Source organism: Suricata suricatta, chromosome 8, assembly GCF_006229205.1.
Source record: "Suricata suricatta isolate VVHF042 chromosome 8, meerkat_22Aug2017_6uvM2_HiC, whole genome shotgun sequence".
In the NCBI taxonomy this organism is placed as follows: Eukaryota; Metazoa; Chordata; class Mammalia; order Carnivora; family Herpestidae; genus Suricata; species Suricata suricatta.
The window spans coordinates 14,876,044-14,892,955 of NC_043707.1; the positions used below are offsets into that span (position 1 = coordinate 14,876,044).

The 16,912-nt window shown below is 44.0% G+C and overlaps 1 long non-coding RNA gene across 1 annotated transcript in view; it reads left to right on the forward strand.

The window, feature by feature from the left end:
- LOC115299349 overlaps positions 1–16,912 on the forward strand; it is a 164,669-nt gene that overhangs the window by 131,130 nt on the left and 16,627 nt on the right. Inside the window, exon 3 of the long non-coding RNA XR_003912144.1 lies at positions 10,786–10,880. This is a non-coding gene — a long non-coding RNA (uncharacterized LOC115299349). The remainder of the gene's footprint in view (positions 1–10,785; positions 10,881–16,912) is intronic.

Genomic DNA, 16,912 nt, shown 5'->3' on the forward strand with positions numbered 1-16,912 from the left:
CTGAAATGGGAGCAAACTTGACATGTTTGAGGAACTTCAAGAAGGTCAGTGTTGGTAGGCCAGTGGTAGGAGAAGAAGGCAGAGGGGGCAAGAGGATATAGAATCCTATAGACAATAAATAAAAACATTAAATTAAGAAAAGAATCCTACAAGCTATGGTGAGGTGTATAGTAGGTATTCAATAAGGATTTGTTGAATGACTGACTAACTAAAGTGACTGAATGCAATGATTTCCCCTTGGTTGTATAGATATTTGATGGTTGTGTTGAGACTAGAATTTGAGATACCATGTCAAGTTCTTTACATAAAATCACAGTAATCCCTGGTGGATTGGTACAAAGTAGTAGATTTTGGCATGATAAATACTGTATACCTTACATTTATTGAACTCATATTCATACGTACTTGACCTTCCCACATCTCTGTAGCTAACTGTTATTATCCATTTTTGATTGGTGAGACAACTGAGTCTCAGAGAGTTTGAACCACCAACTATAGTGGTCACCACCTGCAGAGAATGGTCAGTGGATGTTGATCTCTTCATAGATAGCCTAATTTCTTTTATTCATTGCTATATTCCCAGCTCCTAGCATAGCACCTGATAAATAGTAACCACTCAGTTCATTTTGTTAAATAAACAGTTAATCTATATCTTAACAGAAATGAAATCATATTCTACAATTAGCTTCTGAATCTAATTTTTCTTACTGTAAACATTATTCATCAATAAAAGTCTGTAGTCATTTCTAATGACTACATTGCATATCATTAAATCTCCATTTATTTTACCAATCACCTATTATTGATATTTGTTTTTTTCCATATTTTAACTATTGCAAACATTTCTGCTGATAAATCCTTAATCTGACATCTTTGCACATCTGTGTGATTTTTTTCTTGAGACAGACCCGCTGAAGTGGAAATACTAGGTGAAATAGATGCACATTTTAGAAGCTTGGGGGATACAAACCCAAACTGCCCTTTGGAAAAATGGATCCATTTCAGCATTTTCCTTTTGGGTTGCTAACCCTTGAGGGTCATGGATAAAGTCTGTTTGTTTCAGAGGACAGAACTCAAAAAGCACACTTGTTATGTGAGTAAAGAGAGAGAGAGAAGAAATCTCACATAGGCTGATAGAGAGGCAGTTCAGGGATGCCCCAGGAATAGCCTTCAAAGATTTATACACCTAAGAGTCTGGTTGCAGAAGCCAAAGGACATAACGGAAACCAAACTTCATGAAAAGTAGTCAGTATTAAGTTTAAATGGTGGTGGCTCTCAGAGGGTGGCCTGGAAGCATTCAGCCAAGGAGACATTCACAGAGAAGAGTCCTCACGGAGAAGCCATCAGCTGGAAAAATTTACCATTGGAATTGTTTCCGTGAATTGACTTTTGAGGGTTTTTCCCCATTTCTTCTTTTTTCTCTGGGAGGCATGTGGAATGAGGGTAGTCTCTGAAGATGGGCAGAAAACATTTCTGAACCTCAGTTTTTATATCTGTTAATTAGAGATAAAAAAAATACCCCCCCATAGAATGGTTAGAGACCTAGATGACATTGTTTCCATGTATGTAATCCAAATGACAAAAACATGAGATCCATAAGGTGAAGCCCATTATGTCCCAATGTGTCTCCTCAAGTATTTCTGAGAGGCTTTTAGGAACTCTTCTGAACTGCCAGTGTTTCTATCCCAGTCTACCCTTCATGTCACCTTAGTGCTACCTCCTTTGTAAGGCCCCATGAGGGTCAAAACTCTGGTAGCCAGAGCTGTCTTCTGCTGATGACCCCCATGCTACTCTGGCCTCAGGAGTAGAGCACTATTCCCATTCATTCATTCAACACATACTAATTGAGAACCTACCATGTGCCAGGTAATGTCCTAGGTGCTGGGCATTCAGGAGTAAGAAAACCTGGACATGGATCCTGACCCCTGTGGTATTTCTAGTCTAGTAGAGAAGAAGGATACTGATGAAGCAATGCCATGAATAAATATGCTATTGTAAATAATGAATACAATATTAGAGAGTTGTGAAAGAGTGTCAGAAAGAACCTACTGAGTCTGAGGAAGTGAGGGTTAGGAGAGTCTGGGAAGGTTTTCTTGAAATGACATCTAAGATGATAGCTCAGGGTGGGCAGGAATGTAGAAGTAAAGGTACCAGGGCAGGCATTCCATAAAGGGAGAAGTTGTGTGTGCAAAGGCCCTGAGGCAGGAAGGAATGTGGTGTGTTTGAGGAATTAAAGAAAAGGCTGAGCGGCAGGTCTGCTTCATTGTGAGTGTGGGGGAGGCACTTTGCCTTTTTTCTCCATATCAGAACAGAGAGCAAGATGTGGCTATCAACACACTTTTACTGACAACTTGGGACTAGTTGAAAAAGAAGCAAAATAGGAAGTTACTTTCAATGACTGAACAGGTCCAGATGTGTCCTCAGCTTCCCTTAACTTCCTGGTTTTATTCTCTCTTTGAGCCTGCTTCTCCATGGCTGGGCCTGAGTTGCCTCCTTCCCTCACCAGAAATACTCTAGGCATTTCTATACTATGCAGTCAAGGCCAAACTGATCCCTAAATCTGAGAGAGGAGATAATTTTTCATCGCCTCTCATTTAAGGTCTATTTTCAGAATCCTCACTTCTTGCTTTAGGATTGACCAAACTTCACAAGAATGTGGGAACATTCCTTCACTCCATGGAAAACCCCATCCCACCCACAGTGGTATAATCTGCCCCTGCCACAGAAATAGGCCAATCACACATCCCATATTTTGGGTTGTTTCATATTAAGTAAAGTTGGAATTGAGGCATGGACATCCTAGCCTCAATGACGTTGTTCTTTTGTCAGAAAAATTTATTTTTACCCTGTTTTTGTCATAGGTTCAAAAATCTTTGTGTGTAGTCTCATTTAAGACCCTCTTGTGTGGCACATATTGCTAGTGTTATCCTAGTATCATCTTCTTCTATAGGAATGGAACCTCTCATTTCTAACTGGGTCCATGCCATCTGGATTAAAGTCTACAATATCCAGCCTCCTTTGCATCTGGGTGTAGTCCTTGACTAAGTTCTAGCTCATTGACAATATGTAGCTAATGCCATCTATAAGCTCCTGTCCTTAAACAGACAGGGAATTTCTTTTCTCCCTTCCTCTTAGCTGGCTGGAAGGTAGCAATGCATTGTCTTGGACAAGGTGAGTGATGGCAATACCCAGAGAAGGCAGAGCAACAAGATAGAAGGAACCTGGGACTTCTGACATCCTGGAGTCCCTATACCAGTCTGAAACACTTTACTCCTAGTTAAATGAGAGAGGGATAAAATTCAGTTTCATTTGACCACTGTAATATGGGGGGGTCTCTGTTTTAGCAACCAAAGTTACAGCTAAGTAACATAATTTATCGTTGTATAAGATACATAGATCATAGAAGGTGCTTGCTAAATTATAGCTACCGTTTATTTCTAGAGTTCTTCAGCTTACAGTGGGAACAGAATTGCAGGCACTTCAGGAGTCTTCATACAGGAATAGCCTTTAATGGAGGTGCCTTAATGGAGATGGAGCATTATTGGATTAATATAGATCTTTATGGGAAAAAATGCAAAAGACAGTAATACATTTGGTGAATCTGTGCAGATGCATGGGACATTTCTTATGATGTAATAGGGATTTAAATGTGAATTTCAGTTCCAGCAAAATGAAAGCATTGATTTTCTTGAAGAGGTTTGGGCTGGGAGGGAGGAAAGTGGGGAGAGACTCTGGAGGCTGTTTAACTGGAAGGTGACCAGGGTCCTTTGTGCTGCACCTGATGTCAGAGCCCACAGCTTGCCCTACTCTTGACCTACTGTCTGCCAGTGATTGTAAGTTAGAAAGCTACGAAGCTGCATTTCTGTTGGACCTCTGTCTATCCGAATCAGCAAGGGGTGTGGTGAATGATGAGGTTATTCTTACAGGCCTACTGCCCTTCAGAGAAGGAGAGAGGACGAGAATTAGAGAAGAGTTTCAGATTTTCATTGGTTTTCCCAAGTAGCCAAACACTTCAAGATGGCCTTGAACCTTCAAAAGGCTTGAGCCACAGCTTTCTGTGCTGGAGGCCTTTCTGTGGTGGCAGAACCCCAGACCTCCAACAGAAGCCTTGCACTCCAGGTAAAGTGTCTTAACTAGTATCCAGAATCTATTTTCCCTAGAGAGAAGCACAAGAGTTTTGGATTCCAGGAAGCTCTGAATTTGAATTTAGATTCTGTAACTTCCCTACCATATGTGTGAATTGGGGCAAGTAAATTAAATAAAAATAAATTATGATTTATTTATGATTTATGAAAATAAATATGCAGGCTTACAGAGAATATGAAGTTCAATTACACAGCAAAACTATTATTAATCTTCCCTGTGAAAAATCAGGGAAATGGGCACTGGACTTAGAAGATGGAATAATTGTAGCCCTTACACTCTTATTAACTTAATGTTTCACGTTAACTATGTTCTTCCTATCCTCTGGACTTCTGTTTCTTCATCTCTAAAATCCCTTCCATAATCTCTTTTGGTCCAACATAAGCTGAACATCAATGGCATGACTTGGTCATTGTCCTAGAGAGAATCAGGAAAGGCCAAAGCTGTACCAGAATCCTAGTCTGGAGCTTTTTCCAGTGCTTTTAACATCTCATAAATACCAGCTCTGTGCTAGGCATGGTGGCAGGTGCTTTGGGTACAAAGATAGATAATAAGGTCTCAGCCCTTCAGAGGGCTTAAAATATAGCTGATGAGACACAGACACAATTGAGGTCATTTACCAATGTCCCAGAAATCTCTTTCCTGCTCATTATCACTCCATTTGTGAAAAGAAGGCCTGTGAGCCCAGGATAAGCCTTATGGCAACTGCACCCGCACCCCCTTGCCTCCTCACTGACTTCTGCACCTGTGCTCTCTCTCCACCTTTGGGCCTTTGCACATGCTGTTCCCACCACATGAGGCCCTCTTGCTCCTAATCTGCTAGTTTGGATCATCCATGTTTATTTCTCTTTAAAACCCAACAAATGCCTTATAAACTATGGACTATTATTCTTATTTTCATTTTATAGCTGAGACAAACTGTGGCCCAGGGAAATTTCATTAACTCACTGAAAACACCAAGTTAGGAAAGTAGCAGATCTGGAATTTGAACCTGGGCAGTGTAGATGGCTCTACTTTTATCTGCTAAACCATTCAGCAGCTGTTTCCTCTGTTTCTGCCAGTCTCTTCTTTGGGTAACTCAGATATTCCCAGGTTCCCAAAGCTGAGTGTAACAAGTCATTACTAACAGTGGTCATACCTCCTGAAAGGCCTTGGGGTCCCCCAGATTCCCTCAAACTCTCACTCAGGTTTTGCTGGGAGTCCCGAGGAGGTTTCACATGAACTCTCAAATAATTCTTTCAGGCTATGTTTGCTCCAGGCCTCTTTTCAGGGGCTCTGCTGGAATCACCTTGACACTAATGTATATATATGCCAGGATGGTGTCACCCAGTGCTTCTCAAACCTGGAAATCCATAACAACAGCAATAATTCCGACACATTTAGCAGATGCTTTCTACATACTCAGGCCCTCTCTGTGTATTAACTCACTTATTTCTCATAGCAAACTTGGGAGATGGTTATTATTACTATATCCAGTTTACATATGATAAAACTGAGGTCCAGACAGGTGAAGCAACTTGTCCAAAGTTAGAAAGAAGGAAGGAGAGTCAGATTTTGAACCCAGGTCATCCAGGCCGAAGCCTGCAGCCTGCCTCACTCGGTTGGGAGGGTGTGTATGTGGGGGTGGGGGGTGCTGCATTCTCTCACCTTATTTCCTGAGCAGAAGCCACACTTCATGCTGTGCCGAAATTAGTCAAATGCTGCCTCCCCCTGCAAGTGCCCACTTTGTTCCCTGGCCCTCAAGGCTATAGTGTCAGGGCCCCTTGAGCCTCACAGATGCTCCTTGAGCATCTCTCACCAGGGTTCAGACCCCGGCCTTAAAGCCAATGGTGTCCTCACTTCTTTCTTCCATCTCCACCCATGTCAGTCAGCTCTTGCATATGGATACCTAGAGGCTGCTGACTTCGCAACTCCTTGGACCTCGAAGATGGCCTGCAGTCCCTTCTTCTCAGATAGAACCCTTGTTGCACCAAACAAACAATAGCAACAAGAACTCCTTCAAAATCTGCTCACCTGACTGATCATTTTCCCAGTGTCTTCTCTCTTTGCAGGGAGGCTGGAGCCCATCAGAGAGAATATTTATTTACCTAAAACTCTGAAAGCTTCTGCATTCAGTGTGCTTTTTTTTTTTTTTAACCTTTGTCAAATGGGCATTTTACCTTGTTCAATTGGGAACATCAGAGATTGACTTTTGAAGCCCAAATTATATCCTAGGACCAACTCTGATTTTATGCTACAAAAGATCTCTAAGGAGAGCTGTGATTATTAGCATTTCATTTTCTCATAGAGTAGGATGGGGACAGAAGCCAAGAGGGTCCAGTTCTTGAGGCATTCACCTGAAGGTCAATTCCCTCACTGGGTGAAGTCTTTGAAACTAAAGCAGAGCAAAGCAGGTGGGGGTGTGGCAAGGCAGGAGATGAAAGCCTGCAAGCTTTCTGTAAATGCCAGCACAGCCCAGGCAAGCTGAGGCTCTTGGTGATTTTCATCATCATAACAATGAGGTTTAAAACCTGAACCGAGTGGGGAGCCTGGGAGGCTCAATTGGTTAAGTGGTTAAGCTTAAACCTCCAGACTTCAGCTCAGGTCATGATCTCCTCCTGGTTCATGAGTTCCAGTTCTGCATAGGGTTCTGTGCTGCCACCTCAGAGCCTGGAGCCTGCTTCGGACTCTTTATCTCCTTCTCTCTATACTCGTCCCCTGCTCACATTCTGTCTGTCTCTCTTTCTCTCTCTCTCAAAAATAAATCAAACATTAAAAAATAAGAAAACCCGAATGGAGGATTTGTCAGGATGAACCTGGCAGGATCTGAGATCTGGGGTGCTGGAGGCTCAGTTTTCAAGGCCTCTGTGGTTGGCAGTGATGACAGGGGTCCAGGATGCTTTGGCAGGGTCCAAAATCTCATTGGAGGGCAAGGGGGGTGGAGCAGAGACTCTTCTGCCTGATGATGTTCACTTCACCTTTCACTTGTGCTTTCAGTGGTAAACACTGCATCACTTCTTCCCACATCATTTGCCACAATCAATTTCAACTGTTCCTCACCCAAACCTCTGCCAAGAAGAAACTTCTTTAGAGTCACTGGGTGAAAAATTAGGCTCAGTTGTTAGTCTGAAGGCTGGCAAATTTCACCGTCTCCCCACAGACAATACATCAAATACAACTGCAAATGGGCTTCAAACACAGGCATAATGAATTGGCCACGTACTTAGGACTTGGAGCTGGGCTTGCAGTGCAAACTGAGTTATACATGCATTTTTCTCTACCACAGTTGGAGCATTTTCTTACAAGCCTCAGTGGAGATTCCAAAAGTCTTAGGGCATCAAAATCTTCGGGACTCATATGGTTATGGTATGGCCCAGCAAGTCCACTGCTAGGTATTGTCCCCACAGACTTGGAAACATGTGTGCCTGAAAATCATGGCAACATATTTCATAATATCCTAAAACAGGACACCTCACAAATGTCCATCCACTGGAAAATGGACAAACAATATCTCTACCATGGAATATTACTCAGGAGTAAGAAGGAAAAAGCTACTAGGCATGCATGGCATGGGTGAACCTAAAAATAATTATGAAACATTGCAGAAAAAGCCAGACAGAAAAGACTACATAATGTATGATTCCATTTATATGAAATTTCTAGAAAAGGCAAAATTAGAGAGTGCAGAAGCTGATTGGTGGTACTTTGGGACTGCAGCTCTGAGCAGGACTGACAGCAAATGGGCCAGAAGAGTGAGGGACAGTTCTAAAACTGGGTGGTGGTGATGGTTTCCTCAGTGTGGAAATTTACTGAAATGTGCTGACCTGTACACTTGCAGTGGTACATTTTATGATATGTAAATATTCCAGTAAACATACATGATAACTAAAAAAGAAATCCTCTGTGCTTTCTTCTCTCCTTCCTTCCTTCTTTCCTTCCTTCTTCCAATTCTTCTCTCTCCCTGTCTCCATTCCTCTCCAAACATTTGCTAACCCTCAGAAATGTTGCCGGCCCCATTCTGGGCACAGCAGTATTCATTTGTCCATTCACTTAGCAAGTATTTATTGAGCACCAACTATATGCCAGGCACTGGCTGGGGGATTGGGAATACAGTGGGGAATAAAGTGAAGTCCTTGTCTTTATGAAGCATGCATTTCACTGGGACAGATAGACAAATACAAACATTATGTCCAGAAGCCATGGGTGTTTTGAACAGAGAAGGACCACAGAGGAATGGTAAGCAGTCATTCTGGATAGAGATCAGGGCCTGAGTGGAGTGAGGGAGTAGGCCCTGTGGCTACCTATGGGAATAACAGACTGGGGAATAAGGGGACTTCTCAGGGGAGGATTTGCTCTGTGTGCTGGAGGAGCAGCAAGGAGGCCAGTGTGGCTGGATTAGGGGGAGCACCTTGAAGAGGCAGGGAGGCAGGGGCCAGATGGGGTGGGCCTCTTTTGCCATAGTAAGGACTTTGGGTTTTATTTTAAGAATAAGAAACCTTTATTTTAAGAATAAAAATAAGAATAGAAACTCCTGGATGGTTCAGAGCAGGATACGACCGCATCTGACTTCTATCTTAAAGGGGACTCTGATCCTCTGGCTGCTGGAAACAGTACACAGGGGCCGTTTGGAGGCTGATGCCTGGATGGGAGAGGACGGTGGCTGGCACTCAGCTGGCAGTGTGGCCTGGGTGAGATGTGCTCAGAAATGAGATCTATTTTGAAGGCAAGCCTGACAGGATTAGACACTGAAGAGCTTGGAGGCTAAAATGAGCTAATAATGTAGCAGGGGAAACAGCTATAAGGGTAATAGCCATAATGCACATTTACTGATCATTTACTCTGCTAAATACATCTTTTAATCCTCACTATGAGGTCGACGTTATGATTATCACCATTTTACAAATGGGAATATTGAAACTCCCAGGAGATTAAGCAATCTGCCCAAGGTCAAGCCTCTAGTAGCACATGGTGGAACTGGTCTTTGAACCTAGGCAACCCAATTCAAACCTTTTCTTCCTTCCTTCCTTCCTTCCTTCCTTCCTTCCTTCCTTCCTTCCTTCCTTCCTTCCTTTTCTTTCTTTCTCTCTTTCTCTCTTTCTTTCTCTCTTTCTTCCTTCCTTTCTTGCCTTTCATTTTTAATGCTTATTTATTTTTGAGGGAGGGAGGGAGGGAGAGAGAGAGAGAAAGAGAGAGAGAGAATAAGCAGGGGAGGGGCAGAGAGAGAAGGAAACAGAGGATCTGAAGCTGTCTCTGGGCTGACAGCCCAACACAGGGCTCAAACTAACAAACCGTGAGATCATGACCTGAGCTGAAGTTAGATTCTTAACCAACTGAGCCACCCAGTGCCTCAGACCCTACTTTGTTAACCACTCTGCCATACTAATTCTGTGTGCTGTGGGTTAAAGTAGAAGCAAACATGTGCCACGTATGTGGATGCAGGTTTGTATGAAGAAGGCAGAGAGGGCTTTCTGGAAGGGGAGAACTTGGACTACAACTTGAGAAGAGAACAGGGGTTCTCCAGGGGACAAGGTGCCAATGCTGTTCCAAGCAGGGGAGGAGTATATACAAAGTTACTGGGGCATGATCTAGTTTGGCATGCACCCAGAACAGCCTATGATTCCACAGGGGCACCTGGGTGGCTCAGTCAGTTAAGCGTCCAATTCTTGATTTCAGCTCAAGTCATGATCTCACAGTTCGTGAGTTCAAGCCCCATGTTGGGCTCTCTACTGATAGCATGGAGCCTGATTGAGATTTTCTTCCTCTCTCTCTCTCTTGCTCTATCTCTCAAATAAACTTAAAAAAAAAAAAAACAGCCTGGGGCGCCTGGGTGGCTCAGTCAGTTAAGTATCTGGCTTCGGCTCAGATCATGATCTCGCAGTTCATGGGTTCGAGCCCCTCATCAGGCTCTGTGCTGGTGGCTAGCTCAGAGCCTGGATCCTGTTTCAGATTCTGTGTCTCCCTCTCTTTCTGACCCTCCCCTGCTCATGCTGTCTCTCTCTGTCTCTCAGAAATAAATTAAAAAAAAAAAAACAGAAAAAAAACCAGTCTATGATTTCATAAGGTTTGAGCATAGGACACAGGGAAATGAGTTTGGAGAGGGAGGCAGAGGGCAGATCCTCAAGGACCTCCTGCATCTGGCCAAGGAGTTTGGAATATCTGGGCAGCAGGTGTTTCCCTAAATAGTGGATGCATGGCACAGGCATGAAGCAGAATGGTTATTGGTGATACACAGGCAAGCACTTTGGGTTAAATGGCTGTGGATTTCTTATCTATGTTAGTGTGATTAGAAAAATATATAATTATTAGCTCATCATATCTGTGCTTTCATAGATACTGCTTAGGATGAGAGAAAATTTTTTAGAAACAGTTGATTGAAAGGAAGATGCCATGTCATTAATAGTATAATTGGAAGATTATTCCTGCTGTATTATCTGCAATATCGAAAGATTAGGAACCACCTAATTGCTCATCAGTTGGAGACTGGTTGAAGAATGGGGCAAACAAACACAAAGCAGCCCTAAAAAATGACATTTTTACATTATGATATAAAACAAGCTCTAAGGTGTATTATTAAGTCATAAAAGATGTAATTTTTGCATTATGCATTGAACCATACAAGTGCATTCAAAATACATTTCAGTTATTTATTATCAATGCTTGCAGGTCATATATGTGGTGAAGATCATCATGGCAAAATATGCAAGTTGGATGTCTGACACTCATATGGAGGCAGTCGGGAGTCACAGAGGGCTGAGCAGGTGAGGAGACTTTCATAATGGGTTTTACTGAATAATTGGTTGTGTGCAATACTTGGCTTCATTTCTTTTCTTCCACCCCTTTTTACATTTATGTTCTCATTTTATTTTCATAAGACTCTTTTGGGCTGGGCCCCTCTGCAAAAGTAAGCACTGTTCATCAGAATATTTATCTGTGACATAGGCCTCAGACACCCCAGTTGTGTCCAAATGGTCTGAGCCATTGGCTGCAATAAGCCTGAGGGCTTCAGTGCCAGACCTGGTCCAGCTCCCCCTCTAAGAACAGCTTGGATGAACCCAGTCAAGTTATTTCCTTGTGTCTCTTGAGCCTCAGTTTCTTCTCGGTGCAGTTGAGATGACTATACTACCAATGTCCCAGAGATACCATGGGGAGGACATAAGATGACACATGCAAAGGATTTAGCACAGTTCAAGGAAGATTAAGGACACTTAATGTACTGCCGGCATTAAAGTGTAGAGCCTGCTTGGGTTTCATTCTTCTTTCTCTCTCTCTCTCACTCTCTCTCTCTCTCTCTCTCTCTCTCTCTCTCACTTTTTCTCTCCCTTTCTCTCCCTCTCTCTGCCCCTCCCCTGCTCACACTTGCTTTCTCTCAAAATAAATAAATAAACTTAAAAAAAGAGAAACATTCCAACATTTACCATAGTTGCTATGAGGAATGTAAAGGAGCCTTTATCCTTTTGGATTTTATAGTTTTGTTATAGAGCTCTAACATCCTTCTGAAAACAAAACATTAAACATTTTAAAAAAATTAAGCAAAGCTGTGTACTATTAGTGGAACATGAAGTTATTTCAGTAACTACACAGACAACTATCAGATCACAAAATGTCTACATTTCCCCTCTCATATCTTTCTGAGGTCTCAAGGAGAATGTCTCAGTAAGTGCTGATGTGCCTTAAACACGCTTCTAACATTTCCCAATCTCTCTCTATAACAGAGAGAGAATTATGCCTTTATACTTTATCCCTTTATACCTTTTCCTATGGCATATTTATATTTTTTCTTCATGGTTTTCTTATAATGGTAATGGATAGAAGATTAAGTCAGCTCTGGTGTTGGTATCACTTGGGTATGGAAAAACATCATGAAGGTGGGACCTGAATGACAGAAAGTGTGAGTGAGTAGTGATTCCAGAGGTGCTGGATGAATGAGATGATGTAAATTCAGAGGAGGGTCAGAGTGGCTGGAGTGGGTCAGGAAACATTTCGTGGAGGGAGTTGGGCATGATTTGGTGGTTAAAGAAAAGAGTTCCAGGGAAGGGAAGCCAGCGACATGGAATGCATTCCCCAGACCTCCTGGGAATAGGCTTCTCACACTGGTCTTCCTGTCTGAATTCCAGTGTCTCTTCCTCAATAGAAGCCTTTCCTGACCTCACTCTAGACTGGCCCCCTGTCTTATGAAAGATTCCTGTATATATCTTTGCTTTTTTTTTTTCTCAGAACACTTACCAGTCTGTAATTATGTATTTATTTGTGTGTTAATTGGATTACTGCTGGAGCCTGCTCACCATGCCTTATTACATGCTAAGCTTTTCGAGAGCAGAAATTCTGCCCATTTTTGTTACTCGTATATTCCTGATGTCCAGTGGGGTGTTTGGCACAAGGTACAGACTCAGTCATTTATCTAATCAATCAGGCCATTAATTCATTCATTAATGGTTGTGTTTTCCACCAAAAGGCAAGGAAAACAGAACTGGTCCCCAGGGGGTTTGAGTCTGTTGTCTAAAGCTTCCCAGTGCAAGTATAACATGTCTTAGAGGCCCTCATTTTATCTAAGAAGTGTAAAAGCAGGTGGTATTCTGTGGCACCATAGATCTGTTTGCTTTAATCTAACAGTCATGTTTTCAATTACTCATTGATGAAATAATTTAACTTTTTCCTTTAAAACATGTTCTGGTAAATTGATTTTCCAGGAAGACACACCATCTTCATTCTGTGGCTTCAGCCACCCCCACTGCACGCCCTATTTTGAGAAGCATGTCTTTGGAAGCCTTTTAAAATTTTTAAGCAGATTTAATAGCTGTGATGCCAACTCACCCAGGGATAAAGTGGAGGTTGCCTCTGGATTCTTTGGGTCTCTTCTCCCACCCGTCTTTGTTTTTCCAATATTGCCCACTCTTTCTGCTCCTCTTACCCAGTTCTTTCATCTTGCTCCTCTGATGCACGACCTAAAAAGTGTAGGCTCTTAGGCTTGAATCCTCCTATAGCCCAGAGGCCCTCAAACTTGAATGTACATCAGGATCACTGGGAGAGGTGGAAGGGGGGCTTGTAAAAACAGATCACCCATGTTTCTGATTCAGTAGGTCCCTGGGAGGCCTCAGATTTAGCATTCTTAACAAGTTCCCGGGTGATGCCCATGCTGCTAGTTCAGGGAGTACATCTGAAGACCAGTGTTGTCATCTGGACCCTGTTTGCTCATCCAGAGCACCTGGGCAATTAGAAGACCCCAGCTATGCAGGCTTCCTACCAGACCAAATGAATCAAAATCTCTAGAGGGAAGGCTAAGTCACTCTTGTGTTAAAGTTCCCTTGAGGGACTCCTGGGGGGCTCAGTCGGTTAAGTGGCTGACTTCAGCTCAAGTCATGATCTCACAATTTGTGAGTTTGAGCCCCACATCAGGCTCTGGGCTGACAGCTCAGAGCCTGAGGCCTGCTTCGGATTCTGTGTCTCCTTCTCTTTTTGTCCCTCCCCACTTGTGCTCTGTCTCTGTCTCTGCCTCTTTCTCAAAATAAATAAACATCAAAGTTCCCTTGGAAATTATAATGCTCTTTATAAAGCCCAGAGAAGTTGTGATTTGCTCAAGGTTGCGCAGCACAATGATACAGAGGAAAGACTACAGCCCAGGACTCCTGGCTCTCAGAACAGCGTCTTCCCCATACACTATTGTGTACCTGAAGTTACTAGACTCTTTTATATACATTAGTATATCTAACCCTTACTTGACAGATAGAAACTGAGTCTCAGAGAGGTAAAGTCCCTTTCCTGAGTAGGTGCCAATACCACCTGCATTCATGTCTGCCCTCTCTGAGGGATTATGGGAAAGGCCTAAGCTCTGAAAGCAGAAACACTTGAATTTGCACTTTGGTTCCACTGCTTGGTGAGACTTGGTCACTAGGTGAACTTGGATAAATATCAACCCTTCTGCAAGCTTTCCCCCTTCCTCTGTAAAATGGGGTTGATAGTATCTCACCCCACAGAAAGGCAAACAATGCTCTGCTCCTACATGGCCCCATGTCCATCTCCATCATCTCACACACTGGCTTCCTCACAGCTCTAGTGATATATCCTCTTACGGCCCCTCAGAGGCCAGAGGCCATTCCAGCGCCCCCTGCCCACCCTGGACCCAGAGATTCTAGAAGAAATTCCCCTCTGTCACTTTGCACATCCAGAGTTAGAAGACAGCTGCTTTAAACTAACATTGATGCATCATCTCATTTGATCCCTATAGCTACACTCCAGGGTAGACATCTTCTATCCCCATTTTCAGAGGGAGACACTGATACTTGGAGGTTGTACTGCTAACAAGGGGGCAGACCAGGAGCAGAATCCAGGATCGCCTGACTGTAGAGACCATGCTCCTAACAGGCAAAATGACCACTATGTGCCACTAAATCTGCCCACTTTCAAAGTAAGAGCAAAACCTACTCTTTTGAAAAAAATATATTCATTTCCCCAACCAAAGCAGACAACAGGAGGCTGGCATCTCCAGCCGCCGTTAGTGAGCAGAACTTGATGCCTTTGCCTCAGTGCCAGCCCTTTCCCAGCCTCCGTCTCCATCCTTCAGGGCCAGCTCACACCCACGGCCTCCTGGACAGTAACAGCTCCAGTCTGGATGCTGGGGAGCCTCTGCCAGACTTTTGGCAGCTTGGAGTTTCTTGAAATCTGGCTTCGAGGGCCACCTGTGTGCTTCATGCTGGCCTCCCCTCTCTTAACCCTCCTGGAAAACCCCAGTCTGTCAACTTGCTTTGCTCTGAAAAGCTTCTCCTCACCCTTACTCATGCACTACCCTGAGGCCAGACTTTGAGGGGAAGTGGAGGTGACTGGGTAAGGCTTCTCTGCACCATCCAGGTGGGGCTTCTGGTGAAACCCTGTGGCCTTTAGACATAGAGAAAGAATTTATTGTTTTGCAGCTAGAATGTCTTGTTCACCATTATTTTACTTCTCTTTCTCCTCTTCTTCCTCCTGCCTTCCCCTCTCTGTCTTCCCTTTCTTCCTCCTTGAGCTGAAATCAGTGACAAACTGCTTATCTCTGATGGATCCCCTTAAATTTGGACTCGCATGAACAAGTCAGTCATTGGTGGGTTCAGCATTCCACTCAAGGTCTGAGAGCTCAAAGCCTCTGACCTGTGTCCTGGTAATAGGCTAATACATTATCCTGCCTTGTAGTATTTGCTTTTTTACAAGAAGCTCAAAAAAAGCGGACCCTATAGTGACCTGTCAGATCTTCTTAACTGGCCAGTCAGGAAACTTACATTGAGGCAGGAAGGTATTCCATGTGGGTTCTCCAGTCACACCAGAAGGGTAGCTCTGCCTCATAAAGCTAACAGGAAAAAAAAAAACGTCTTTGCTTTTATAGCTGGAAGGAACCTCAGAGAAAATCTCTTCCCTGGTGGCATTTTTCATATGATGAACAGGAGACCTAGAAAAGAATTTGAACCCATGCCTTGTGGGTTCTCTCTTGTAGGTCTCTGTGCATGACTGAGGTTAGAAGGTGACACTTGGTTTCTGTACCCTTGAGCCCTAGTGATAGAGGTCAGGTGTTTCCTCCAGCTCTCTGGGGAGCCCTATCCTCCCTCCTTGCCCCATCTTCAAAAGAGTTAGGAGGTAGGCAGAGGATCCCCTCCTACCCCCCACCAGGCCCAATATCCTGTACTAAGTTGGGGCTTCTGGGGACCTCTGTCATGACTCCAGGAGGCTCTGGGGAGAGAGGGATGATCCCTCACCCTCCCCTACACGCCCTCCCTCACATGTTCCCCACTTCAGGGGAGAGAGAGGAGGAGGGAGATAGCAGTGACTGAGAGCTCCATCCAATGCCAAACATTGATCTGGCTCTGGGCGTTGTCATGGCAACAGCTCTTCCACTTAGGGAGATATCAGCTCACCACCATGAGGAGACAGGCCACCCTTTTCTCTCCTCAGCCCCCTTACTCCCTGCCCTCAGCTGTCCCAGTCACCTGTCTATCTGCTCTGGACAGTCATCCTGGGCTGCCACCAGCCTTCTCCCCTCCATCACGCTCCCCCACCCTTCCTCCTGCACTCCTGTCCTTCTCATCTCTCCTCTCCCTGCTCTCTGCCCACTAGCTATCATCCCTGCAGTTCTTAGGGCCACCTCTCTCCTGGGCACACAGAGAGATGCAAGGAATGAGAGAGGATGGAGTCTCCTCTGAGCCTGAATGCCTGAGGCAGCCTCTTCCTTCCAGCAAGCTGTATTCTCCACACCTCCCCAGCCAGCAGCATTCTCCAGGGGAGCAGGCATGATTACTAAACCACTTTGTCTGCCTGAGAGCACCTGGAGGGAGAGGAGCACAGACTTATTGTCAGACCATCTTGGGTTCTAGTCCCTGCTCTGCCGCCTATTAGCTTTGCAACTTCTGGCAAGAGATTCCGTTTCCTCAGCTAAAAAAGGAAATAACAGTATGGTAACAGTAGGCACCTCAACAGGGGGTTGCAGGGATACAATAAGACACCAGTAGCAGCTCACATTTACTGAGCCCTGGTCATATACCAGGCACTGTGCTAGGTGCCTTCTATGTGTCACTCAGTCCTCTGAAATAGCTACATTTGCTGTCCCCACTTACAAATGAAAAGTTAAAGCTTAGAAAGATTATGTAACTCACCAGTGGTTACCAGCCTGGGAGTCGTGTGGGCAGTCTTTGATCCCAGTGAGACTGAAACCAGGGCTCTTGGGTTTGAATTCTATGCTTTCTTGCACCCAGTATTAGGAAAGTGGCAAGCAGATTGTCTGGCACACAGTAGGTGGTGGATATCTATCACACCCCAACCTGGCAGTCCATTT